The following is a 5,135-nucleotide window of genomic DNA, read 5'->3' as shown; positions in this document are numbered from 1 at the left end:
GTCCAGAGTCAGTGTTCTTCACTCGGTTCTTGGTGTTCTTCCCTCGGTTCTTGGTGTTCTTCACTCGGTTCTTGGGGTTCTTCACTCGGTTCTTGGTGTTCTTCCCTCGGTTCTTGGGGTTCTTCCCTCGGTTCTTGGTGTTCTTCACTCGGTTCTTGGTGTTCTTCCCTCGGTTCTTGGTGTTCTTCACTCGGTTCTTGGGGTTCTTCACTCGGTTCTTGGTGTTCTTCCCTCGGTTCTTGGGGTTCTTCCCTCGGTTCTTGGTGTTCTTCACTCGGTTCTTGGGGTTCTTCCCTCGGTTCTTGGGGTTCTTCACTCGGTTCTTGGTGTTCTTCCCTCGGTTCTTGGGGTTCTTCACTCGGTTCTTGGGGTTCTTCCCTCGGTTCTTGGTGTTCTTCACTCGGTTCTTGGTGTTCTTCCCTCGGTTCTTGGTGTTCTTCCCTCGGTTCTTGGGGTTCTTCCCTCGGTTCTTGGTGTTCTTCCCTCGGTTCTTGGTGTTCTTCCCTCGGTTCTGGGTTCTTCCCTCGTTATGGGTTTCTTCCCTCGGTTCTTGGGGTTTCTTCCCTCGGTTCTTGGTGTTCTTCACTCAGTTCTTGGTGGTTCTTCCCTCGGTCTGGGTGTTCTTCCCTCGGTTCTTGGGGTTCTTCCTCGGTTCTTGGGTTCTTCCCTCGGTTTCTTGGTGTTCTTCACTCGGTTCTGGGTGTTCTTCCCTCGGTTCTTGGGGTTCTTCCCTCGGTTCTTGGGGTTCTTCCCTCGGTTCTTGGTGTTCTTCACTCGGTTCTTGGTGTTCTTCCCTCGGTTCTTGGTGTTCTTCCCTCGGTTCTTGGTGTTCTTCCCTCGGTTCTTGGTGTTCTTCACTCGGTTCTTGGTGTTCTTCCCTCGGTTCTTGGTGTTCTTCCCTCGGTTCTTGGGGTTCTTCCCTCGGTTCTTGGTGTTCTTCACTCGGTTCTTGGTGTTCTTCATTCTGTTCTCCACTGTTTGTCACTTTCCTTCAGCATCGACTGATTTCTGTGTACGAGTTGAAGCTTTTATTTTGGCGGTGCTGGTGGCAGACTGGTTGAGAGGACCTGAAGCCACTTCCTCTTCCAGCTGTCACTGTTCTGTTCGGTTCTGTTGTGTTCGGTTCTGTTCGGTTCTGTTCTTTATTTTTCTGCTTTACTCTGAGGGGCTTTGGGCCCTGATAAAAACTAGACCATGTCAAAGTCTGTTTGATCCTGGTCCTGTCCAGGTCTCACCAAGACACAGGAAACAGGAAATGGTCTACTCAGTGTCTGAACATTCCAGAACTTCAGTAAATAAATGGAGTCTCTGATACTGGACTCAGTTCCTCCAACATCTGTTGTTTCAGCTGCTGAGTCCAGATCCAGCCTGGTCCTCAGCCTGGTCCTCAGCCTGGTCCTCAGTCTGGTCCTCAGCCTGGTCCTCGGTCTGGTCCTCAGTCTGGTCCTCAGTCTGGTCCTCAGCCTGGTCCTCAGCCTGGTCCTCAGCCTGGTCCTCAGCCTGGTCCTCAGTCTGGTCCTCAGCCTGGTCCTCGGTCTGGTCCTCGGTCTGGTCCTCGGTCTGGTCCTCGGTCTGGTCCTCAGTCTGGTCCTCAGTCTGGTCCTCGGCCTGGTCCTCGGTCTGGTCCTCGGTCTGGTCCTCAGTCTGGTCCTCAGCCTGGTCCTCGGTCTGGTCCTCGGTCTGGTCCTCGGTCTGGTCCTCGGTCTGGTCCTCGGTCTGGTCCTCGGCCTGGTCCTCGGTCTGGTCCTCGGCCTGGTCCTCGGTCTGGTCCTCGGTCTGGTCCTCAGTCTGGTCCTCGGTCTGGTCCTCGGTCTGGTCCTCAGTCTGGTCCTCGGTCTGGTCCTCGGTCTGGTCCTCGGTCTGGTCCTCGGTCTGGTCCTCAGTCTGGTCCTCGGTCTGGTCCTCGGCCTGGTCCTCGGTCTGGTCCTCGGTCTGGTCCTCGGTCTGGTCCTCAGTCTGGTCCTCGGCCTGGTCCTCAGTCTGGTCCTCAGCCTGGTCCTCGGTCTGGTCCTCAGTCTGGTCCTCAGCCTGGTCCTCGGTCTGGTCCTCAGTCTGGTCCTCAGTCTGGTCCTCGGTCTGGTCCTCAGTCTGGTCCTCGGTCTGGTCCTCAGTCTGGTCCTCAGCCTGGTCCTCGGTCTGGTCCTCAGTCTGGTCCTCAGCCTGGTCCTCAGTCTGGTCCTCGGTCTGGTCCTCGGTCTGGTCCTCGGTCTGGTCCTCAGCCTGGTCCTCAGTCTGGTCCTCAGTCTGGTCCTCGGTCTGGTCCTCGGCCTGGTCCTCGGTCTGGTCCTCGGTCTGGTCCTCGGTCTGGTCCTCAGTCTGGTCCTCGGCCTGGTCCTCAGTCTGGTCCTCAGCCTGGTCCTCGGTCTGGTCCTCAGTCTGGTCCTCAGCCTGGTCCTCGGTCTGGTCCTCAGTCTGGTCCTCAGTCTGGTCCTCGGTCTGGTCCTCAGCCTGGTCCTCGGTCTGGTCCTCAGTCTGGTCCTCAGCCTGGTCCTCAGTCTGGTCCTCGGTCTGGTCCTCGGTCTGGTCCTCGGTCTGGTCCTCGGTCTGGTCCTCGGTCTGGTCCTCGGTCTGGTCCAGCTTGCTGCTCTGTCATCAGGTGTTTTCTTTTTTCTGTTTCATCTCATGGAATCCAGACAATCCCAGCCCAGCGTGTGTGTGTGTGTGTGTGTGTGTGTGTGTGTGTGTGTGTGTGTGTGTGTGTGTGTGTGTGTGTGTGTGTGTGTGTGTGTGTGTGTGTGTGTGTGTGTTGGGGGGGCGGTGTTGTGACGAGCCCCTCCTGAGGAGAAATGTCTTAACAGTTTGAGAGGGTTTCAGGCTCGGGTCACCGGGCCGGGGTCACCGGGATTCAGACCGGGGTCACCGGGCCGGGGTCACCGGGATTCAGACCGGGGTCACCGGGCTGGGGTCACCGGGATTCAGACCGGGGTCACCGGGCTGGGGTCACCGGGATTCAGACCGGGGTCACCGGGCTGGGGTCACCGGGATTCAGACGGGATTCAGATCGGGGTCACCGGGTCACCGGGATTCAGACCGGGGTCACCGGGATTCAGACCGGGGTCACCGGGTCACCGGGCCGGGGTCACCGGGATTCAGACCGGGGCCACCGGGATTCAGACCGGGGTCCGGCTGAGCTCGGGGGCAGAGCAGCACGGCTTCCTGAAGACCATGAACTGGATTGTTAATGTGGGGTCCGGCCAGCAGGGGGCGCCTGTAAGGAAGAAGTGCTCTCCAGACCGGATCTGCTGAATCAGCACATTAAAGAACCGGGCCGGCCGGCCTCTCTGCTCTGCCGTGTGTTCCTTCCTCTTTTATAGACTTCTGCTGTAGTTTTTGGCATCAACCGTCAGAACTCCTGGATCGTTGTTGGGACAGGAACCCGAGTGACTCTCCAAAAGCTTTTTGTTGCCATGGTGACCATGACAGGAGCTTATCAGAGCGTGGCTGAGTCTGGCAGCGTGGAAGCTGGCCCCGCGGCGTGTCGGTACCGCCTGGACTCCCTCTCTCCTCCCTCGTCCGCAGGACCGTCAGAATAAAAGCATTTAGCAGTTTTCAGTCGTCAACATTAACGTCCGTCGTGTTTCTTTGGTTTGCAGAAGAGCAGAAGATTCTGCACATTCTGACCAGCTGAGGGCGCCGCCTCCGTCAGCGGGATTCTCAGAGCATGACTTGAGCAGGCGGAGGGGGTGGAGTGGGTGGAGGGAGTAGAGCAGGAGGGGTGGTGCTGGAGGGGTGGTGCTAGAGGGGTGGTGCTGGAGGGAGTAGAGCAGGAGGGGTGGTGCTAGAGGGAGTAGAGCAGGAGGGGTGGTGCTAGAGGGAGTAGAGCAGGAGGGGTGGTGCTAGAGGGGTGGTGCTGGAAGGAGTAGAGCAGGAGGGGTGGTGCTGGAGGGGTGGTGCTAGAGGGAGTAGAGCAGGAGGGGTGGTGCTGGAGGGAGTAGAGCAGGAGGGGTGGTGCTAGAGGGTGGAGTTGGAGGGGTGGGGTTGGAGGGAGTAGAGCTGGAGGGGTGGTGCTGGAGGGGTGGTGTTGGAGGGAGTAGAGCAGGAGGGGTGGTGCTAGAGGGTGGAGTTGGGAGGGGTGGGGTTGGAGGGAGTAGAGCTGGAGGGGTGGTGCTGGAGGGAGTAGAGCAGGAGGGGTGGTGCTGGAGGGTGGAGTTGGAGGGGTGGGGTTGGAGGAAGTAGAGCTGGAGGGGTGGTGCTGGAGGGGTGGTGTTGGAGGGAGTAGAGCAGGAGGGGTGGTGCTGGAGGGTGGAGTTGGAGGGGTGGGGTTGGAGGAAGTAGAGCAGGAGGGGTGGTGCTGGAGGGTGGTGCTGGAGGGGTGGTGCTGGAGGGTGGTGCTGGAGGGTGGTGCTGGAAGGAGTAGAGCAGGAGGGTGGTGCTGGAGGGGTGGTGCTGGAGGGTGGTGCTGGAGGGTGGTGCTGGAGGGGTGGAGGGGTGGCTGCAGACTTGGGGTGCCTTCTCATGATGAGCTGACTGATCAGTGTTTCTGAACATATCATTGACTGATTGTCACCTTGAGCCTCAGGAGCTCCTTTACCGTCGCCGCCCAGCGGGGGGCGCTGTCTGACTGAGTCTGTTCTGACCTTTACATGTTGGCTGGCTGCGCGCCCTCACTGAAGCTAGTTAGTGAATTTAATTTAATGCCACAGGACAACACTTACCCCAGTGACCCGCCACTGTCCAATCAGGAGCTGGCGAGGCTCGACCCCCCCCCCCCCCCCCCCCCCCCCCCCCCCCGGGAGAATCCGTACCGACGCCTTCCAAGTCGTGTATCATACTGCTGTTTTCTGAGAGTTAATATATGAGACAGCTGCTGGTTATCTCCACTGTAGAGGATCAATATGTGCATTTTTGTCTTTCAATGTTCAGAATAAACTTCAGTTGGACCAACAGTCTCTGTCTCTGTCTCTGTCTCTGTCTCTGCCTCTGTCTCTGCCTCTGCCTGCCTCTGTCTCTGTCTCTGTCTCTGTCTCTGTCTCTGTCTCTGTCCCTGTCTCTGTCTCTCTCTCTGTCTCTGTCTCTGCTGAGAGGAGCTGTTCTGCTCTGAAGCTCAGCAAAGCCTATTTGAGGTCAGCCAGACTCACAGAGTCCCTCCTGCCTAGACCTCCACTGGGTCCAGAGTCCCTCCTGCCCAGACCTCC

The sequence above is a fragment of the Salarias fasciatus genome, chromosome 13 (assembly GCF_902148845.1).
Source record: "Salarias fasciatus chromosome 13, fSalaFa1.1, whole genome shotgun sequence".
In the NCBI taxonomy this organism is placed as follows: Eukaryota; Metazoa; Chordata; class Actinopteri; order Blenniiformes; family Blenniidae; genus Salarias; species Salarias fasciatus.
Note: the sequence above shows the minus strand (reverse complement) of the source record.